The sequence below is a fragment of the Chenopodium album genome, chromosome 2 (assembly GCF_948465745.1).
Source record: "Chenopodium album chromosome 2, dcCheAlbu1.1, whole genome shotgun sequence".
In the NCBI taxonomy this organism is placed as follows: domain Eukaryota; kingdom Viridiplantae; phylum Streptophyta; class Magnoliopsida; order Caryophyllales; family Amaranthaceae; genus Chenopodium; species Chenopodium album.
Window position 1 is genome coordinate 59184790 of NC_137835.1, and position 10580 is coordinate 59195369.

Genomic DNA, 10580 nt, shown 5'->3' on the forward strand with positions numbered 1-10580 from the left:
CCACAAATGCCTTCGTGGACTATCCTCATAGCACTTTGAGCATCCTTTTTTCCTACACATAAGAGAGCTCGACCCTTAGGTACCCTTTTATGCAACTCATTGTCTATGAGTACGTATTGGGAAGCCAAGAGTCTTAATTCTCGCTTTGCTCTTTTGTCGGCATGAGGAGGGTATTCTCCTTTGGTGACATAGTTAAGTATATCTGTGTACCACGGTTCTTCTTCATCTTCTTCTTGGATCACTTCATCATCTTCTATAGCTTGAATATAAGCCGGTTTGTGCCTTTTCTCTATAGTTAGAGGCATTTGCTCGATTTCTGTAGGAATCCTCACCATCGAAGCCAGTCTTGCCAAGGCATCAGCAAATTGATTTTCCTCTCTAAGTAGATATGTGTATTCTACCTTTTCAAACTGATTGGTGAGAGTTTTCAGATAATTTTGGTAAGGGGCTAGACTTTCGCTCCTTACTTTCCATCTTTTAGAAATCTGGTTGATGATCAATGAAGAGTCCCCGAATATTCGTAATTTCTTCACTCCCAATGCCAAAGCTGTTTCAAGGCTTACCATGCATGCTTCGTATTCAGTAGCGTTTTTGGTAACGTCGAAATCTAGCTTTATGGAGATTGGAACATGCTCTACTTTAGGTGATACTAATAATACTCCAACGCCACATCCCTTTTGGTTTGAGGCTCCATCGAAGTATAAAGTCCAAGTATCATCTTCTGTGACCATAAAGTCTTCGTCTGGAAATTCATTGTTGTGTATTGGCGTTGAATCTTCTATTGGAAAATTTGCTAGGAAATCTGAGACCACAGATCCTTTGATAGCCTTTTGAGGCATGAATCTTACGCTGAACTAGGCTAAGTTGACTATCCATCTTTATATCCGCCCATTAAGTGTAGACTTCTCGAATAGATACTTAAGTGGATCCATTTGGGAGACTACAAAGACTGTATGCACGAGGATGTAATGTCTTAACTTGGCTGTGGCCCATACCAATGCGAGACACAATTTCTCAAGTGGTGTATAGCGTACTTCATACCCGAGCATCTTTTTGCTTAGATAGTAGATTGCATTTTCTTTACCTTCTACTTGTTGAGCAAGCATGGCTCCCATTGTCTCCTTGGTGACTATTAGGTACAACCTAAGAGGTATTCCTGGAAGTGCTGGAGCTAATACAGGAAGCTTTGTGAGATATGCTTTGATCTTTTCAAAGGCTTTTAGACACTCATTGTCCTATATTACTGGTACATTCTTTTTGACCTTTTTGAATATTGGTTCACATATTGTTGTTAATTTCGATATGAACCTACTTATATATTGCAACCGGCCAATAAATCCTCGAATTTGTTTCTCGGTTTTGGGCAGTGGCATTGACATGATTACCTTGATCTTGGTTGGGTCTATCTCTATTCCTCTAGAGCTTATGACATATCCTAAAAGCTTGCCTGAGGTGACTCTAAAAGCACACTTGGATGGATTTAACCTCATGTTGTATTTCCTTAGCCTTTCAAAGAATTTTCTCAAGGCTACTTGATGTCCTGGGCGATGTTTTGACTTCACAATCATATCGTCCACATATACTTCAACTTCTTTGTGCATCATGTCATGGAGTAAGGCAGTCGCCGCTCGTTGGTAAGTAGCACCCGCGTTTTTCAACCCGAATAGCATTACCGTGTAACACTAAGTACCCCATGGTGTTATGAAGGTTGTTTTCTCCATGTCTTCTTCTGCCTTGAGAATCTGATTGTATCCTGCGTATCCATCCATGAACGAGAGAAGTGCATGATTCGCTATATTATCTACCCAAATATCGATGTGTGGTAAAGGGAAGTCGTCCTTTGAACTTGCCTTATTTAAGTCTCGATAGTCGACACACATTCTTACCCTTCCATCCTTCTTCGGAACTGGGACAACATTGGCCACCCATTCGGGGTATTTGGATACCCTGATAAAACCTGCAGTTATTTGTTTTTGAACTTCTTCTTTTATTTTAAGAGCTACGTCGGGTTTCATTCGACGCAACTTTTGTTTTACAGGTTTCATTCCTGGAATTAGTGGTATAGTGTGTTGACCTATTTCTCTATTATTACCTGGCATATCTTCATATGACCAAGCGAATACATCGATAAATTCTGTAAGTGGATTAATTAAACCGGTTCTTTCTTGTTCATTAAGTGTTAATCCGATTTTAACCTCTTTTTTAATGGTTGAATCATTTGAGATATCAACTATCTTAGTTTCCTCAAATATCGCAATTTTCTTTTCAAGTGTTTCCATTGCTTTAATAATTTCTTTGTCATTTTCATTGTTGGTTAAGCAATGCTCGTCATCTTGGGTTAAAGAAAAACACGAGGATTAAGCAGAAGAAGACATAATATTGAATTCGGAAATCATTACATCAAAAAGGGAGATGTCCTCAGGGACTTGATTGCTAACTATCCTAGGAGAAGAAATTGAAGAAGGGGGGGTGCTACAACTAAGGACTTAGATGACTCTACAGGAAAAGACTCTGACTCTGACTCTGACTCAGACGACTCTTCCGACATCGGTCCTTGCCCTGTCGCTCTGGAGATTTTCCTTCCACTTGGACTAGTCACCTTGACTATTTTACGCCACCCTTGTACTGATCCTTCTGCTGGAGTGATGAGCTTTGAGGGGTCAAAGTTCTCACTTTGTAGGACCGTTTGGATGAGCGAGGAATTATCCTGTATGTTCTTTGGCTCATCTTTTTCTCACCCAAATAATAATCTCATGACATTAAAGTCCAAGCATGGGGGTGCTTTCTCCTTGTGGATAGGAGTTGGGATTTCATTTAGAAAGTAACAATCTAAGAAAATTTCGAATCCCGGCTGCCTTAGGCCATTTACAACAAAAGGTTCGGGAAATTCATAGCATGGATAGTCCTCTCCTTCTTTTATGAATTTTCCATTGAGTGTAAGAGGATACTGATCAATTATGATTGCTTTCTTTTGGATGCGAGTGCTCCTACGTGCCTTAGACCTTTCCTGGGCTCGCTTAAGATCTTCCCGAGTCGGTTCGAAACCAAGTCCGAAAGTATCTAACTTAGGGAGGCCAGGTAATTCCAGCTATTTTGCTATTCCCTACTTCTTTCCTAGAGTCATTCCAGGACAATGTCCTTGTTTCTTAAGAATAGCATTTACTGTCATATTGGAGTGGGGGTCGTGGCAGAGAGGGGTCCTTTCACCCTCCTCGATTAAGGAGACCTCTTCATTAAAGCCCCACAAGTCTTCATCGTCTTCATCGTGCTCCACATTAATGATTGGATTTTCCACAGCTTTAATCCTCATGGGTGAAGCATCGATTGTGATAGGGATTCCTCCAACTATGGCTTTTACCTGTTTGTGGAGAGATGAAGGGACGACCTTTAGGTCATGAAGCTAAGAGCATTCTAACAATAAGTTGAATGAAACTTTAATATCTACTACTTGAAAGGTGGTAGCATGTTCTATTGCTCCCGCCTTTATATTCATGGTAATCTTACCAAGAGCTTGACGATGAGTGTTGTCATAAGCTCTTATTCCTTGTGTTGACGGGGTTAAGTCTTCATCCATTATGCCTAACATCCTCGCAATTCTGAGTGGACAGACATTAATTGTCGATCCATTGTCTACAAGAGTCATTGGGACGTTCATTCTCTTGCAAACCACTGTGAGGTTTAGTGCCTTATAATGCTAGTCACCTATTGGAGGTAAATCTTTGTCAGAAAAGGTGATCAAGTTGATAGGACTAAGGAGATCACTCGTAAGGAAGTTAGCCAACCCCTCAGGAGTGGTGTTAGAATCTATCCCTATCTTATTCAAGGCATTCATCACTGCCAACCTATGTTCTCGAGATGTAGCTAGAAGCTTCCATACGTTCATCTCAACCTTTGTCTTCTTAAATTGCTTGACAATATCATTGTCTTCTAGGATAGGTATGGAAATTTGCTGCGTAGTCGGCATAGGTTGTGTTTAGATGGGAGGTCGTGTTCTCCCAGACCTTGTGAGGACGTCTATAGGAGAATCCTCTTCAACCTAGGAATCATCTATTGAATATGACACTGAAGGTGGAGGTCTTTCCATATCTTTTAGGTAGACATCTTCTTCATCACTGTCCCAGACCCCATTAATGCTTATGTCTTCTTCTTTTAGGATTTGGACTAGCTTCTTATCATCAATCATTTTCTGAATTAAATCTTTAAATTTAAAACAGTTTTCAATAGTGTGTCCCCCTAATTGATGGTATTGACAGTAGAATCTATCTGTCCTCTTTAGCGATTCAAATGGTCTCGGCTTGAGAGGTTTGGCCATACCACTCTCGGAGAGCATTTTGAACATTTTAGCATATGAACTCCCAATTGGAGTATAAAGTTTATTGCTCTTCTTGCGTCCGTCAGTTACTTGTAGAGAGAAGGTTTTCTTCTTCGTGGGTGGAATTTTATCATTCTTTTTCTGAATCTCCTCTGCTTGTTTCTTTGCGAATTCAAGAGCCTCACGTAGCAAATATGTTCCCTCCCACATGGACCATATAGGCATTCGTACATCTTCCTTGCTTGCTGGTTCAGGAAAGTCATCCATGGCATCGAAAAAGATCTCCTCCTCTTCTTCGATATCATGAGTTTCTTTAATAGGCTTGATGAGAGATGAGGGATCAACCTCGTTTTCCTCACCAGAGATGGCCAAGGAATGAGCAAGAGGTGAATTTTTGATTCTTGGCTTCTTACTGGCATGGGGCAATGGTAGTTTGTTATTATTAATTAAATCTTCGATAGCTTCCTTAAGCTTCCAACAATTTTCAGTGACATGGCCCCTACCTTGGTGATATTTGCATTGTGCATTGGGGTTCTAATTAGCTGTCCTCCTCTCAACTTGTGGGTCCCTAAATGGTCCAATAGGAGTTATAAGACCTTTTGCATTTAGTTTGTCAAATGCGGTGTCATAACTCATACCTATAGGAGTAAAGTTCCTCTTAAATGGGTTCTTTTGTCCTTGGTTGTTCATAGCAACACTAGTGGAAAAAATGCCATTTGTAACAGCCTATTTGAAACGGGCATTAACTTGTCAGTTACAATAAACCTATTTGTAATGGGCAAAATAATAGTCCGTTACAATAAAGCAACGTAATAGTACGGAAAAAAGTATTCGTAACAGGCAAAATGATGCCCGTTACAAAAATCTCATTATTCGTAACGGGCAACTCTTTGCCCGATACAATTAAGTTATTGTGTGTAACGGACCCCAACTCCCCCAAGCTTACCTTTTGCTCGTCCTCGAGCAAATTAACATGAAACACGGGAGAAGGAGAATGATTTATTCAAGCAAAACTAAGACACTAAAGGAGACAAGAATGTACACTAACTCACTTTCGTAGGAATCACGGTCACTTTTAGCAACTAATGACAAGCCCTTTAAACCCCTAGATCGCCCTAGAGGACGAGTGTGCTCTCGTGAGGGTGTCCTAAGAGTTTAACCCACAACTCTAAACAAAACCAAGGCAAAACAAAAAGAAAAAGAAAAGCAAAAACAAAAAGCAAGCACAACCACGACCAACATGACATGACAAGGCTTAAGAAAACCAAACAAGCTTTTAGATAGAAAATGCTCCATTCGGACTCAAAACATAGAGACATGCACCAAAGAATGCTCACCTTTCTTAATTAAATGAGGGAATACACGTTCCGAGATGCTCATGGTTGAAAGAGACAAACCTAAGCTAAGCATAGAGAACTAATGATTTCACTCTCCGCCCTAGCCCCATCCAAGACGGTCCACGTTCTCTCCACTAGCTTCAAATCATCCCTTAGTTAGCTCCTCATGATTCCTCGAGGGAACCGGAAAAAGAAATTTTTATGTGGAATCATAAGGTCATCCCGACATCTCAACTATGCATACTCTCTCCATAGGGTTGAAATCTATCTCCCTCCACCGGTCATTGACCTCACCCCTCTAAAGTCAAAGGGTCTTTACTAGGGTTGTAACGTAAGGCTAAGGGTCAAGGCGGGGCAAAAATTTGAAAATTTTGGTGATATTTCCTAAGTGAAGCAAAAGGGTGATCAAACCTAAAAAACAAACTCAAGAAATCACCAAACATCAAACAAAAATACCAATAATGCCATCTCCCCCAAGCTTATTCGACACCGACACTCAATAAAAACAAAAACGAAGTAACGCTCCCCCCCCCCCCCAAGCTTGAACAAAGCATTGTCCTCAATGCTTCAACTAGGGAAGAAAACGAAACCAAACTAATTTTAAATTTTTTTTTTTTATATTATTTGTTGTCCTTGCCTTTTTAAACTTTAGACGGCTTTTTCTTAACATTTGCTTTATTTCACACAATATATACAATTTACTTTTCTTGCTTGGTACAAAAAGCATAATACTTTCTCAATTTATTACAATACAAAACAAACTCTTAAACCGAAATGCTTCACAAACTAAGGGTTAGGGAAACGAAAGGTCATAAGGTTTGTAATGTGGCTCATAATCAAGAAAGGGAATAGGCTCAAAGGGTTGGCAAGAGGAGCAAATGCAAAATAAGAACAAAATAAGTAACAAAACAAAAAGAAGATAAAGAAAAAAGAGAAAAATGGTGCCCTTTTCCTCCCCTAGAGTTGCTTGGTCACGATCTTGGGAGCTAGAGAACAACACAAGGATTAAGTTATGCATAGTTAAGGATCCTAAATGCCGCTCACAAGAATGATGAAGGCTAGAACAAATGACACTCACACGGGATAAGAAATAAGCAAATACCAACCAAGGGAATCCTATTCACCATAGAGAGCAACACCATCTTACCACTTTCCCGTGAACTAGGGGTTCAAACGTCCTCAAAAGTTCTAAACCGGGCTACCTTAGCTTACAATGTGTCTAACTCAACCCAAAGCATTCTCAAACCGTGCAAACCCTCATCAACTAGGAAGATAAGCATTCAAAGACACATCATCATGAAAGGCACACAAATCCAAATGAATGAGCAATTCCAAATCAAAATAATTTCAACTCGTCATAGCCATGTTTGTCACATAAAAGGGAAAAACAACACAAAAACAAGAGGAAGAAATAAAAAGGTTCACAAATGAGGCATGTAATTCAAGTAAATCCCAATCGTCATACAAATGACCGTTGATAACAACATCAACGATCCCAGGTTCCTTAGAACCAATGCAAACAACCTCAAACCATTCAAATTCTTCCTAAACTAACCTTAAACTAAGCACTCAAAGAAAAATTAAAAGAGTAAAAACAAGAAAGGTCTCACCGAGAGGTTGGCTTAAAAGAATAATAGAGCATAAAATCTAGTTCATCAAATGTCACTCCGCTCCAATCTTCCAAAATGAAACCTACAAGGCAAGACAAGACATAAAAGAAAACATTAAAAGAAAACAAAGAAAGAAAACAAAAAGAAAAAGAAAGGAGGGGGAGAAAAAGGGGTAGAAATCCTCCGGGTTGCCTCCCGGGAAGCGCTTGTTTATGGTCTCTAGCTTGACCCTTCACCTCCTTCAAGGTGGAATAAAAAAACATCACCCTCATCAACTTGAGGATTGAATCATAGATGCCCCCAAGCTTGAGAACTAGCATTCCTTGAGGTCTCAAATCACCACAAGGGAAAGGAGGGAATAAATCAAGAGCCAATGGTGGCTCATCTTTTCTTTTTCTCTTCTTCTTGTCGTTTCTTCTAAAAGGGCGATGAAGCTTGGAATCCTCGATATTAGGAAGGGAAACCTCACCTTCCTCAAGAGAGCCTTCAAACCAAGTAGGAACTTCAAGAAAGTTATCATACCTCATTGTCACCTTACCATCACATGGAGGTAAGCTCTCATTATCCATCACACCATCGACCACATCAACTCTACATATGCTCACCGCCATAGGGCTCTTCAAAACAACATTCTCAACTAGCCTACAAGGGAAGGGAACCGGGCCTTCAAACTTGTTTGGTTCACTAAAATCTAATGGCTCCTCATTTTGTTCTTGAACCTTCTTCTCAACCACATCCTCCACAACCTTGTCTTCCTTACTTTCATCCTCCTTGCAAGTTTCGAGATGATAAGCATATGAAGGGTTAGTAGATGATTGTAAGGGGAGTTTTGCGGTTAAATGGAGAGAAGAAATGTTGGCTAGTTGGGAGTCAACAACTTCATTGTGAGATTTGATCTCTTGGAATTGTTGAGTGAGAATTTGACGTTGTTGAAGAATTTGGGTTTGTGTGTGGTCGAGTGGGGATTGTTCTTCATACGCTTGAGGATTTTGGTCATGATGTTGACCTTGAAAGTTCCCCATTTGGATGGAAGGGTAAGAAAAATTTTCGGTTAGAGGATTGAAAAGAGGTTCATCTTGGAGGTAGGAGTTTTCTTGTTTTGGAGGTTGTTGAAGTTGTTGAGAATGAGCTTGGGTTACAAACTCTCCTTCCCTCAAAGTCAAAGCCTCACCTTGCTTGGGATTGAACTCTCTACAATACGATGCATCATGATCCGTCCCACCACAACAAGCACATGAGAAATCAATGATTTGTGACAGTTTTGAACCCAAACCAACACTTGAGTTCAACTTGGAAAGACCTTCATTCAAGAGTTCAACTATGTGCTTAAGTTGACCGACTTTCTCCAACTCATAAAGATCACCTTGCTTTCCTTGGGATCTTCTTTGACCTCCCCAAGAATAGCTAGTAGCCACCTCTTCAATTATAGCTTCAACTTGGCTTTGAGGGATCTTAATCAATTGGCCACCGGCACCCGCATCTAGATTGGTTCTTGAAATTGGCTCTAAGCCATCATAAAAGAATCTCATGAGCAAATTATGGTTGAATCCATGGTTAGGACATGCTCTAATCATATCCTTAAACCTTTCCCATGCTTCCCCAAGAGTTTCATCCGGTTCTTGCTCAAAAGAAGCTATCTTCCTCCTCATTTTTGCGGTTTGCTCATCGGAAATGAACCTCTTGAGAAAGGCCTTCGCAACATCTTTCCATGTGGTGAGAGAGTTGGGCTTCAAAAGCTTGAGCCATTTCTTTGCTCTTCCGGTGAGAGATTGCCGAAAGAGATGCATACGAATGTAATCTTGGCTCACTTCATTTGTTTGCATCATTGCACACAACTCAAGGAATCGGTCCAAATGCTCAATGGGGTCTTCACTTGCACTTCCGGAAAATTGCTCAACTTGTACCATCCTAGCATATTGTGGATGGATTGTGAAATTAGACTCTGTGGTTGGGAGAAGTATACCACTCGTGAGCTCATAGACTTCCGGATTTCCAAATCCCTAAAAAGAAGGTCATCCTCTTGTCTTGCCATATCTCTCTTTGAATACAACAAAGCTAAGCACACGATTAGCAATGACAAGTAGGATTAAAAAAAAAGGCAAAATAATAAAAAGAAAGCAAATAAAATGACTCTAACAATAGCAAAAATAAATGCTAAACAAGCCGCTTCCCCGGCAACGGCGCCAAAATTTGATCGAGGTTAGATAGGTCGTTGGTTCTACTAACCCTAATCAAATTAACAATTTATAATGCCTAAACTTACACTAAACTAGTTAGTGGCAAGTAAAGGGTCGAACCACTAAGGAAGCTCACTCGTCCAACATCAATATCACTAATGCAAGAGTCAAGAGGGGAAATGTTTTTGTTGATATATTGGATAAAAAGCACTAAAACTACGAATAAGCAAAGATAAAGACGAATAAAATCAAGAAAGAACAACGCTAGGGATACGGGGGTGTCAAACATGATTAGAAAAAAGGGGAATAATCATAGTTATCATGAAGAACATGCCAAAGAACACAAGATCCTACCTAAACAATTCATTCTCATGCAATAGTCTAGGCAAATCAATGAAAGAGGTCTATGCTAATTAGGATCATTCTCATGCATCCCATTAGGCACAAGCTAACCAAGGAATAAAGGGGAACAATACATGGAACTCCATTTTTAACAACTCATTCTCATGCAATCATTAAAATAGAGGTGATCTAAATCTAGTTCAAATCATTTTCATGCATTTAAACTAGAAGGCAATCAAATAAAGTGCTACAATAGTCTCAAGTCAATAAAAATCATATCTTTCATCAATTTAAGGCATGTAATCAATCCACTATCATCATTCATCCAACATTCAACACATATTTTCCACCCCCTTCCCCTAGCTAAAAGATTAGCCTAGAGAAAGGAGATTAAACATAATAGCAAAACCAAAAATATATTCAAGAAACACAAAACAAAACATGATTAAAAACAATGAAAGCAATAATAACTAGATGAACTAAAAAGACTAACAAAAATAAGCAACAATAAAGCAAATAAATAAAGCTAAAGGAAAGGATTAGAGATTACTAGAGAGAGGATTAATGAAAGATGAAAACTTGAAGGAATTGCTTGATTGGAAATTAAACTTGACCAAAATTGATTACTTGGAAGAAAATTGAGCAATAATCTACTTTATCTCTCTAAAAACTATCTAATCTAACCCTAAGAGAGAGAAGCTCTCCTAAACTAACTAAGAAAATAGCATAATGGCCTCCCCTCTAATTACCCCCCAAAGGAGTATTTATAATACAAGGCTAAATAAAATAAAGTAAAAGAGAA

At 39.4% G+C, this 10580-nt stretch overlaps 1 non-coding gene across 1 annotated transcript; it reads left to right on the top strand.

Moving 5' to 3' along the window:
* Nucleotides 1-8804: 8804 nt before the first annotated feature.
* On the top strand, nt 8805-8911 carry LOC145606866 (small nucleolar RNA R71). Its single transcript, XR_014105452.1, has one exon. It is a non-coding gene; the product is annotated as a small nucleolar RNA R71 (small nucleolar RNA).
* Nucleotides 8912-10580: the final 1669 nt, after the last annotated feature.